An 11,609-nucleotide genomic window follows, 5' to 3' on the forward strand; every position below is an offset into this window, starting at 1 on the left:
TTTTAAGCTAAACCGGCTGCCTCCATAGCCCTGTCTCAGGAACACCAGTTCTTCTTACATCAAATCTTCTTTCCTTCTACTCTAATTAGAAATGCTAACTCTCTTATTGAAAAATGTTTCTTACGTACACTTTCTCACCTAATTAGGTAAAAGATGACTTCTGCCCAACTCTTTCCTGGTAGTACAAAGACATCTACAAGGAGATTAGGCTGACCGTGTCCACGACGGTGGCATGGACTCCTCAGCGGCTTTTTCCAGTTTCAGGGTCTGTCTTGATGTGCTCATCACACTCCATTTTCCTGCTTTAACCCACTTACACTACATTTCCTGAATTCTAAGAAACACATTACATTTTATATTTTTGTATTTCTAAAACCAGAATTTTTTTTTTAGAGGTTTTATTTTAAGTAATCTATATACCTAATGTGGGGCTCGAACTCATAACCCAGAGATCAAGAGTCCCACACTCCACACACTGAGCCATCCAGGAGTCCCTCTAAGACTGGAATTTTAATTGAATTGGCCAAAGTTTCCTTATTACCTTTCACTCATTCTCTTAATCCTTTTAGATAAGGACTATAGATTATATTCAATACAAAACTTGTAAAATATAAAGCATCATTTAATGAAACACTGTTTTCTCAAGGACGAATCTCTTCCCTACAAAAAATTTTTTAATTAAGATTTTTTAAGATGTTAAATTTTTTTCTTTATTTAGATTTTAAGTAATCCCTCTAAATTTTTGAAGGACGTTTATTACAAAATGTCTTCCCTGGCATTCTACTAAAAGCAATTCTGGATGATCTGGAGAAACATTTCACTACTTCGAATCTGGAAGGAACATTCTTTTGCAAAGAGACACCTGTTTATCGAAAACAACTGGGCTGCTATTAGCTGCACACACTTATGGGGCAAAAATGACTATGTTAGTTTCTATTGTCTTGTTCCCATGCTGCACCTATCACTAGAAGCTTTACCTATTACCCCGTTGTGTGTTGGTGGATGTTTAACAATGGTTCTCTGGGGGAAAAAATGGGAGGAAGGGAGAGGATACCATGATGTGTGGCATTCACCAATTTCCTTGGTTTCCCACCATAGCCAATTTTATGGCACCACTGATCATGGAGCTGAGAAGAGATGCATGCACATAGGCTGTCCAGTTGACTGTGGTACACACCTGAATTGAATTCCTGGAAAAGAGAACTGATAAGCTACTGTCTGCCAAAAGAGACCCTCAGGCTGGTACTAACCTCTTGAAAGAGACGAACTATGGTAGGGGACCAAGGATAGAAATTTGGATGGAAGGTATAATGGCCTGAGTCAGATGTTACGCATTCAACTGGGGAAAAAACATTGTTTACACATTATATAGGGGGGGGAAATTGTCTAACTATGGGTTGCTAGTTTACTTATTGTATGTATTTGGTAGGGGGGAGGCTACGTAAACATCCTCTTCTATTTCATCTATGAAATCTTTGGTAAATTCTTCACTGCTCACTAGTGCTTTGGGATGAATGTTGTCTGGAGGTTGCGCTGAGGTGAGTATGAATTAAAGAGTGTGGAGGCCTGTTTCAGGATTGGTACAGAACCAAAATTCAGGTTGACTGTGGAGGTAACAACCTGGTGTGTCAAAATTAATTTAAGAGAGCAAAAAGTAGAAGTCAGGGTTGATGGAAGGTTTCTAAGAAGAAGAAACAGAGGGTTTTTTTAATTTGTTTTGATTTTTTATTGCTAGGGAGTTTCAGTTTACATGGCTGGTCATAGAGGATGGTAGGGGAAAAAGCAGAGAAAGGATAGTATGAAGTGCATGGGTTGTATTGGGTTTGGGGAATATGTGGCTAAGCCAACAATGTTAGGACATCATTAACCAAGTTTTCCGTGTTCTCATGATGTGAAACATGGATCCAATTTTGATACGGTCTGATGTAGCCTTCTAACTGCATTGGCCCCTCAATTTTAAGTATTTAAGACTCTCTTCTGGATAGAACTTCATTAATTAGTTACATTTTCTGAATCTTTTCCCCAGAGTTTTACCTGAGAAAGTTTCATGGTAAAGTCATATGGACTCTGTGAAACAAGATGCCTACAAATATGACCTATTTATCACCATTTTCTATCAACGGGGAACATGGAGAGTAGAGAGATTGACAGAATTTGTACATAAGCATCTCCTTTGTCCTAGGATAGATCTGAAAATAGAACCAAGTCTTCAGACTTCTGATCCTATGCTCTGTCATCCAAACAGTATTTATCTAGCTGTGCAGGAAGCTCTCAGATGCACAGAGGCCCCAGAAATAGAGAAGGGGTACGGTTAGATGTGAGCTACATTTTGCCTATTGCTTGAGAGACAGTTTCCACCTCTGTCCTCTCCTGAACAGAAGAGGGAAATGTGGCAGAGGACTGGATGGAGCTGTTTTCTGTGTGGTCCAGAGGGCTTTACTGCTGGAAGTAAGTGGGCCCTTCCGGCCACAGTTCTACCAGGAATCTTCTTTTCTCCTTATAGTAAAAACCCTGTTTATAAATATACATGCACCCATACACAAACATGTACATCCCTCAAACATCCAGAGCAGTTTCTGTATCCACAGAGATAAATACAGAATAAAGCAGCATGACAGAGACAGATGGATATAGAAGTATTTTTAATTTTTTAGGAAAACATTTGCCCTCTTTGGGGAGAAACAGTCGTTCCTAAGGTTCTAAGGGAAAGGAAACCTGTACTTAGGCTAAACTTCCTCAGGATTAATTATTACTGTATTTGAAATCCAAATGACTTGACCCATCATTAGTGGATAAGTGTAGGCCAGGGAATAAATATCCACTCTGTCCACAATAAGACAGGTATCCGCACCAAGTTCAAAGGCCCCCGGACTTTACCACACACACATTTGGGCCATCTTTAGAGTTGCGATGATGACGAAAGGTTGGATGTATTCTGAAAGCCCAAGGAGGCAGCCAGCACAACCTCAGGCTAATTAGCAGAAACCGCAGGTATAACCAGCTGCTGGGCCATTCACGTAACCAATCCTTGAGCCAGATGCCACTTTTGGAAAAACATACCTCAGTGCTCCTCATTGAAATTCCGTCTCTGGACTTATAAAGGGTGTACTGTGTGAGCAACACAGGCATGGCTTGGGGCAACTGGGGCCATTCTGTGAGATACAGTGAGAGGCTCTGCTCTGCTTTCCAAATGGCTGCTCATTGTAAACAGCCTGTTTGGTGCGCCTGGGAACACGGCACAGACCCAGCCAGCGGGGATTTTCTGCACGCCTGTGATTCCAGCCCCACTGTAGTCTGACTTGTGGAGGAAAGGGATCAGATGGGTGTAAAACCTCCTATGAAGTAAATGAACGAAGAAGTGTTTTATCAATAAAATTTCATTTACACCTCACATGCCTATCACTTAAATGACAAAAGCACAGGAACACCTCCCATCTTCTTTAGAACATATGTCCTTTTTTCGGTGAATAAACAGAGTACAGACCTCAAACACTTGTGTACTTAATAAGTGTTATTTGAAGATGGTGGCATGTGTTGAATTGAATTCATGCGCTTGGCTTACAGAGCGATCTCTTCACTCCATCCTATTTTAATGTGACTTCAAATCAACTACTAATCCTTCTCTCAGATTTTAAAACAATTTTGTACCCCAATCCATACATGTTGGCATTCAACGTTTTTAATATTTGTGAGGTCGTAATTTAATTTTAGCACGCTATCTCTGATTTTGAACACTTTCTGTAGAAATATCTACTCCGAAGAGCAACATTTGGTGATAAAACTGAACAGATGAGGTCACAAAAGAGTAGTTTGCTATAAATACCCTTTTGCAACTCGGGACAAAAACACACACACACAAAAACCATGTAGAGCATATATAAGTTAATATAATGCTTTTTCAAGGGCGGGAGAGGAGCTTATTTAAAAAACTGAAAAAAAAATTTTTAATTCAAAAATAAAATAACTGAAATGCAAACACCAAAAGGGCAGAAGAGCTAATAAGGTGATTTAATGGTTCATAAAAGGTCAGCAGAGGATAGCAGCATGTCCCACATATTTTCAATGTGCCGAGATATACTACCTATTCTCCTAATCTATTCTTACTTTTCTGTCTGTCCGTATTCCTCATTCTCTACATGATTTCCCAAATTAGGCCTTCTCCATATCATGATTTCCCGTTTTTCCCATCAAATTATTTAAAGTCCATCGTAAATATACAATATACAGAAGTATGTTCTCAATGAACTAATATGCCCTGATGCTCTGGCAGGAAAAATATTTGGGGGATTACTAGAGTAAACCTGAGCTCATCACGGAACCTCTACTCCTCCTGATCTCTGATGCCCACTCTGACCCCGCACTTGGACTGGCCACATTGCTTTGATGCTGCAAGACCTGGGGAGCTGTACAGTTGTAAACTCTCCCAATGTTTAATATTCTTACAAATACTTGGTTTGTTTCCTCAAGTGCTTGGTGACTTTTTATGGGGAACGTACTATCTTCAGTAGAGATCATCGTCTCTTCTTTTCAGTCCTGTGCACCAAGGGTTTGAAAGCATTCTTATGGAGTGGTTTTGTCTTTGCATCTGCTGGAGTGCACTGGTCCTAGACCAGTTTTTATGTAAATAGTTGAGCAGGATGCCTTGGGTCTTATGGTTTCTGGCATTGAATTCCTTATTTATTTCTGGCCTCTGGGGATTTCTTTTTCTTTTGTGCTAGGTTTTGTAGGACTTCTGTTGCTGTTATATTATTTTGCCAAATAAATGGAATACGGGGGGGTGTTCATGTCAGCTTCACCTGTCATACTACCAGAAGTTCTGGTCTGATTTATAGTATTTCTGGTCCTTGTAAGAGTAATTTTTCAATGTAAAGTGGTTTGGGGTTATAATTTGGTTTCTAATAAAATCTGACCACAGGAAGAAAATGGACTAGGAGTGCTGTGATTCCTATGACTTTTCCTGTCATTGCCAATTCATTAAATGGCCTTCTGCTTTTGAAACGAGTGTCATGAATCTTCTCTGAAGAGAGGGACCAGCTCTCAGGGTGTCCATAAAACCAACGTTCAGTTGATTTCAGCCTGTCAGTCTCAGGGCTACATGTTGAACTGTGACACAATTACCTAATGTCGTAAATGCTACCCTCTGTAACGTCTTGGGACACAGCCTGAATGAAGATAATTTTCTCTGGTGATAACACCTCAACATGGCTGTTGGTTACACACATATGTGTAATTAATATCTATATGCTCTAGCACATGCCCAGGATCACAGTGCTTTAGTTAATATTGCATATCATCTACCTAAGTTTTCAAAAATTATTTTTCAGACACCTGGTTGGCCCAGTTGGTTAAGCAACTGTCTTCGGCTTGGGTTGTGTTCTCCTTGTCCTGCGTGCGAGACCCACATCAGGCTCCCTGCTCAGTGGGAAGTCTGCTTCTGCCTCTCCCTTGGCCTGCCACTCTCCCTGCCTGTACTCACTCTCTCTCTCTCTCTCTTTCTGTCAAATTAATAAATAAAATCTTAAAAAAAATTAATTTTCAATCGTGAAAATTTAGCAAGTTATGTTTGCATTTAATTGCCTTATTTAAAGGATATGCTATTAATTGTGTTAACCATTTAAATTTAGAATTATTAGATGGCTTCTGAAATTATTTCTGCCTTTTAAGAAACTTAGCTAATTTATAATTCTTAGTGATCTACTAAAAAGGGCTATGGAGATTATATAGAACACATTTCTCAGAGTCTTCATAACCCCAAAAGGATTTCACTAATTTTATTTAATTGAGAAAAAAGACTAGAAAGGATAAAAACAATTCCAAATGTTTTACTTTCATACATTTAATGGTTTCTCTTGTATTAATTTTTTTTCTTGTATTTATTTTTTAAGGATATTAAAGCATAATTTCTGCCCATTCCCCATTACCAAATAATAAAAGACATTCTCTTCAAGGTCCAGAAATAAATTAAATTTATTTCTAACAATCTTTGAGGTTTGAAACTGAGAAAATTTTTAATTGTTTTAAACAATTGAGAAAAAAGAAAAAAATAATGGAAGCCATGTTAACTGAATAGGAGTCAAGTTAGTAATGTTCAAAGCCAAATGCACCCTCTCCATTAGTTATTCCTAAATATGTTCTGGCCTTAATTGAATGCCTAACATATAAATTTCCACGGAAAGAGAAAATTCAACAAACTCATACATACATTCTATCACGCTGCATGGCTCAACACTGTCCAACGTGATTGTCTACTTGCTGCTACTTCGTTCCTTCAATTCACACTCACACATTGACAGACATTCTGCTACACATCCTGAGGGCAGCAAAGAGATGACCAAGGATCAAGCCACTCTTTAAGAGACAGTCTAATTGAAAGTCAGATGTCTAACTATAAACGGCCTAACAAAAGCTACCTTAAATATAGAAATGAAGGTTAAAAAGAAAAGAATAGGGAAAGACTATCAAAAGACTAAGACTGCAAAGACTATTCAAAATAAAGTTTATTTGTTCTATTAATATCAGATAAATGCTTCCTACAAGGAAATATTACCATGCAAAGAGCACATACAGGTCAATTTATCAAGAAGACACAATCCTAAATATGTATGTGCCTATTCACAAGGCTTCAAAATGCAAGAAGAGGGACGCCTGGGTGGCTCAGTTGGTTAAGTGTCTGCCTTCAGCTCAGGTCACGATCCCAGCATCCTGGGACAGAGCCCCACATATCAGGCGCCCTGCTCAGTGGGAAGTCTGCTTGTCCTTCTGCCCTTTCCCTCACTAGTGCTCTCTCTGTCTTTCTCTCATAAATAAATAAAGTCTTCAAAAAATGATGAAGAAAAAAATTTGGTGGATCTCAAAAACTAAATAAACAAATGTACAACTACATCTGGACATTTCAACACCTTTATCTTAGTAACTGATAGAACAAGTAGACAAAAATATGAATAAGGATATAAAAGTTTTAATAACACTATTAAGCAATTTGGTCTAATGATTACAGAACACTCCAACCAAAATCTATATAGTACACACATTTTTTTTTTAATGCAATGGCCTACTCATGAAGATAAACCATATTTTGTGCAATGAAATAAATCATAAAATATTTTTATACAAAGCATGTTTTCTGATGTCAGTGGAATTAAATTAGAAATCAATAATTTTTTAAAAATCTGAGAGGAATAAACAAAATTGTTTGAAGAGGACTAAGAAATATAAATCCAGTTATAGAATAAACAAGTGACAAGGGTGAAAAGTATAGCATAGTTATAGCCAACAATATCGTAATCCTTTGTATAGTGACAGATGGTAACTATAGTTACTGTGGTGAGCATTTCATAATGTACATAATTCTTAGATCACTAGTTGTATAGCTGTAACTAATATAAAATGTCAACTGTACTTAAACTAATTTTTTTAATCTGAAAAATCCCCTAATATTCACAAGTTAAGCTTCAAAATAACTTTTGATTGAAGAAGAAATAACAGGAGAAATTAGATTATGTTTTGAACTGGATGTAAATAAAAACAGGATGTATCAAAATTTGTGGAATGTAAATAAAACAGCCATTACACTAACAGGAAATGTATAGTTTTATCGTCTGTATCAGAAGAGAGACCTAAAATCGTAAATTTCCATCTTAAGAAACTAAAAAAAAAAGAGCCAACTTAAAACAAAGTAAATAGATGGAAAGAAATAATAGAGATACGGTGAAATAGAAAATGGGCAAATAGAAAAGATCAACAGAACCAAAAAACAGATTCTTGAAGAGCTCAATAAAATCAATAAACTTCCAGCCAGACTGATCCGGAAAAACACAGAGAAGATAGATAAAATTTATCAATATGAAGAATGAGAGATGTAACATCTCTGTAGATTCTACAGATGTTTAAAAAGAATATTATCAATAATTTATTGACAATAATTTTAACAATGTAAATGAAATAAATTTTTTGAAAATTGCAAACTGTCAAAGCTCACTCAAGAAAAGATAGACTCCCTGTGTATCTATTAAAGAAATCAAATTTGTTTTAAAAATTGGGTGCTTTCCTCCTAGGATTGGGAACTAGACCCCAAAACAGGATTTCCATTCCGACTACTTTTATTCAACATTGTACTGTAAAACCAGAGAAAGAAAAGGCCTAAAAATTAGAAAGGAAGAAGAAAAACTATCTTTAGTTGCCAACGACATGACTGTCTATGTGTAGAAAATATGTGTATGTGTAGAAAATCCTAGGAAATTTAGAAAAAATACTTCTAGAATCTGTAGAAGAGTTTGGCATGACAGTAAGGTAAAAAAAAAGTCAACATATAAAACTCTTAGAAGGTTAAACATGCATCTACCATCTGCTCCAACGAACTCCCCTTAGGTATTCCCCAAGAGGAAAAAAACACATTTCCATATGTATTTCCATACAACTAATATGTGAATGTTCACAGCAATGTACAGTTGGAAACTAAAATTTTTTAAAAAATTATAAAAACATTGAGTACTTAGTTATCCATTTAACAAAATAAATGAAGACCTTTATAAAAGACCTAAATCGATAAGGGAATATATCATGCAAATAGATCAGAAGCCTCAATATTTTTAGAATATCAATTTCTCCATGTTAACGCCCAGATTTTATATAATCTCAGTCAACATCCTACCTGCTATTTTTTTAGAAATCAATAAACTGAATCTGAAATTCATATGAAAATGCAAGTGTTTAGAAGACCCAAAACTAATTTGAAAATGTAGGGAAAAAATTAAAGCACTCAATTTAACCTGATTTCAAGATTTTCTATAAAGCTATGTCAATCAAGATAGTGTGTTATTAATGTAAGAATAGACATAAAGTAAAAAAAAATAAAGGGGGGCGCCTGGGTGGCTCAGTGGGTTAAGCCTCTGCCTTCAGCTCAGGTCATGATCTCAGGGTCCTGGGATCGAGCCCCGCATCAGGCTCTCTGCTCAGCAGGGAGCCTGCTTCCTCCTCTCTCTCTGCCTACTTGTGATCTCTATCTGTCAAATAAATAAATAAAATCTAAAAAAAAAAAAAAAAGACCTATGTATATATGGCAAATGACATTTGACAATGGTACCAAGGTAATTCAGTGAGGAGAAGAAAATCTTTTTAACAAATTGTTCTGAAACATTTGAATACTCATATGCAAAAAAAAAAAAAAAAAAAAAAAAGAACCTCAACCATTACCTCATGTTCTATACACAAATTAACTGAAATGATCATAAACCAGACATACTGGCTAAAACTAGGAAACTTCTTAGACAAAACTTGGGAGAAAATCTATATGAATTTTGGTTTGAGAAGATTTTCTTAGATTGGATATCAAAGAAAAACACAAATTATAAAAGAAAACATAAATTAAACTTCATAAAAATTTAAAACTTCTGATTTTTAAAGACTACTATTAAGAAAATTACAAAACAAGCCACAGTCTGAGAGAAAATATTTACAAAATCCATATGTGGTGTAAGACTTGTACCTAAATATATAAAGAGCTCTTACAATTCAATAACAAGACAAATAATCCAAAAAATAATTCAAAATAAGACAAATAATCTAAAAAATCCAAAATATTTGGACAGTCCACAAAAATAAACATACAAATTATGATGAAAAGATGCTCAATATTATTAGTCATCATAAAACAAAATTTCTTAAAAATGAGATTTCATACACATCCTCTGGAATGGCTAAACTTGAAAAGAATGACAATGCAAGAGTTATGAGAATGAGGAGAAACTGGATTTCTCATGCTAATGGGAATGCAAAATTTGGATTCCCCTTTGGAATCCCACTTTGGAAAATGGTTTGGAAGATAAATACATCCTTACTATATGACCCACCATTTCTACTCTTCAGAATTCACTGGGAAAAAAAAAAAAAAAGAAAATATGTCTTCATTGAAAAGCCTGCATGCCAACTAGCTAAAAATGGGAATAACTGAAATATCTATCCACTGATAAAATGTGGTATATCTATACAATGGAATAGCACCACTTCTCAACAAAAGAAGAATGAACTACTGATACATGTGTTACGTTATGAAAAAAAGGCAGGCACAAAATTCTATCTTATGTTGAGTGGTAGTTACCTGACTGTATACATCTGCCAAAATTCTTCTAACTCTGTATACGTTAAAAGAATGAGGGGTTCCTGGGTGGCTCTGTCATTAAGCGTCTACCTTCAGTTCAGGCAGTGATCCCAGGGTTCTGGGATCAAGCCCCACATAGGGCTTCCCTGCTTGCCAGGAAGCCTGCTTCTCCTTCTCCCATTCCCTCTGCTTGTGTTCCCTCTCTCGCTGTGTCTCTCTCTGTCTAATAAAAAAAAATCTTAAAAAAAAAATTAATGAAATTTGTTGTATGTACCTTATACTTGAAAATACACAAGCATAACTTAAAGTACGTTACTGGAATAGAGGAGAGAAGAATTAACAAAATTACGAAGTGGGTCCAGAGGTTCAGGAACTGAACAACCTGTGTTTCACAAAGAATAGAAAATCAAGAAGGGTAAATCGTCGAAGAAACAATTTTAAAAAATGTCCCAGAACTTAAAGACAGTAGATTCCCAATTCAAAGAGATGAGTGCATACACAGCAAATGGATAAAAATAGACTTACATCAAAGTATTTTTAGAATACCAGGCATAAAAGGAAATATCTTAAAAGTTTTCATGCTAGGGGTTAGGGCAGGGGGGATGGAACAGGTCACATACAAAGTACCAGAAATCAGACAGACTCAACATTTTTCAAAGCAGCACAGGAAGCAAAAAGTCAAAAGAGCGATGTTTCAAAAGTATGCAAGAAATTATTCTATATACTGCCAAACTGTAGATTTTAATTGTGAGGTACAGGAAAGAAATTTTCAGATATGCAGTATTTCAGACTTATTTCTGTGCACCTTCTCTCAGGAAGCTACTGGGTGAAGAGGCTATGGCGGGGAGGTACTACCACAACTGTGGCGTAAGAAAGAAGATAAGAAATCCGGGAAACAGGAGATCAAACTTAAGAAAAGGTGAAAGTGAATCTCCAGAATGACATGAAGGATAGTCCTGTTATGACAGCTGTACAAGAATAGGCCAACATTCTCTGATTAGCACAGGGCAAAAAAGGAAGCTGAGGAGCACCTTGATGGCTCACTTGGTAAAGTGCCTGCCTTGGGCTCAGGTCATGGTCTTTCTGTCCTGGGATCCAGCCCCAGGTGGGGCTTCTTGCTCAGCGGGGAGTCTGCCTCTCTCTTTCTCCACCTCCCCCCACCCCCACCAACTGCTCATTCTTTCTCTCTCAAATGTGAATAAAATCGTAAAAAAAAAAGAACTTGATAGAATTGTAATTTTGACATATTTAGACAAGGTTTAGAAAACTGGGAAGAATTTGAGGATGAATTAACAGTTAAGAATATAGAAAACTGGGGCACCTGGGTGGCTCAGTGGGTTAAAGCCTCTGCCTTCAGCTCAGGTCATGATCCCAGGGTCCTGGGATCGAGCCCCACATCGGGCTCTCTGCTCAGCAGGGAGCCTGCCCTCCTCTCTCTCTCTCTGTCTGCCTCTCTGCCTACTTGTGATCTCTGTCTGTCAATAAATAAATAAAATCTTAAAAAAAAAAATAC

Source organism: Martes martes, assembly GCF_963455335.1.
Source record: "Martes martes genome assembly, chromosome: 2".
NCBI lineage: Eukaryota > Metazoa > Chordata > Mammalia > Carnivora > Mustelidae > Martes > Martes martes.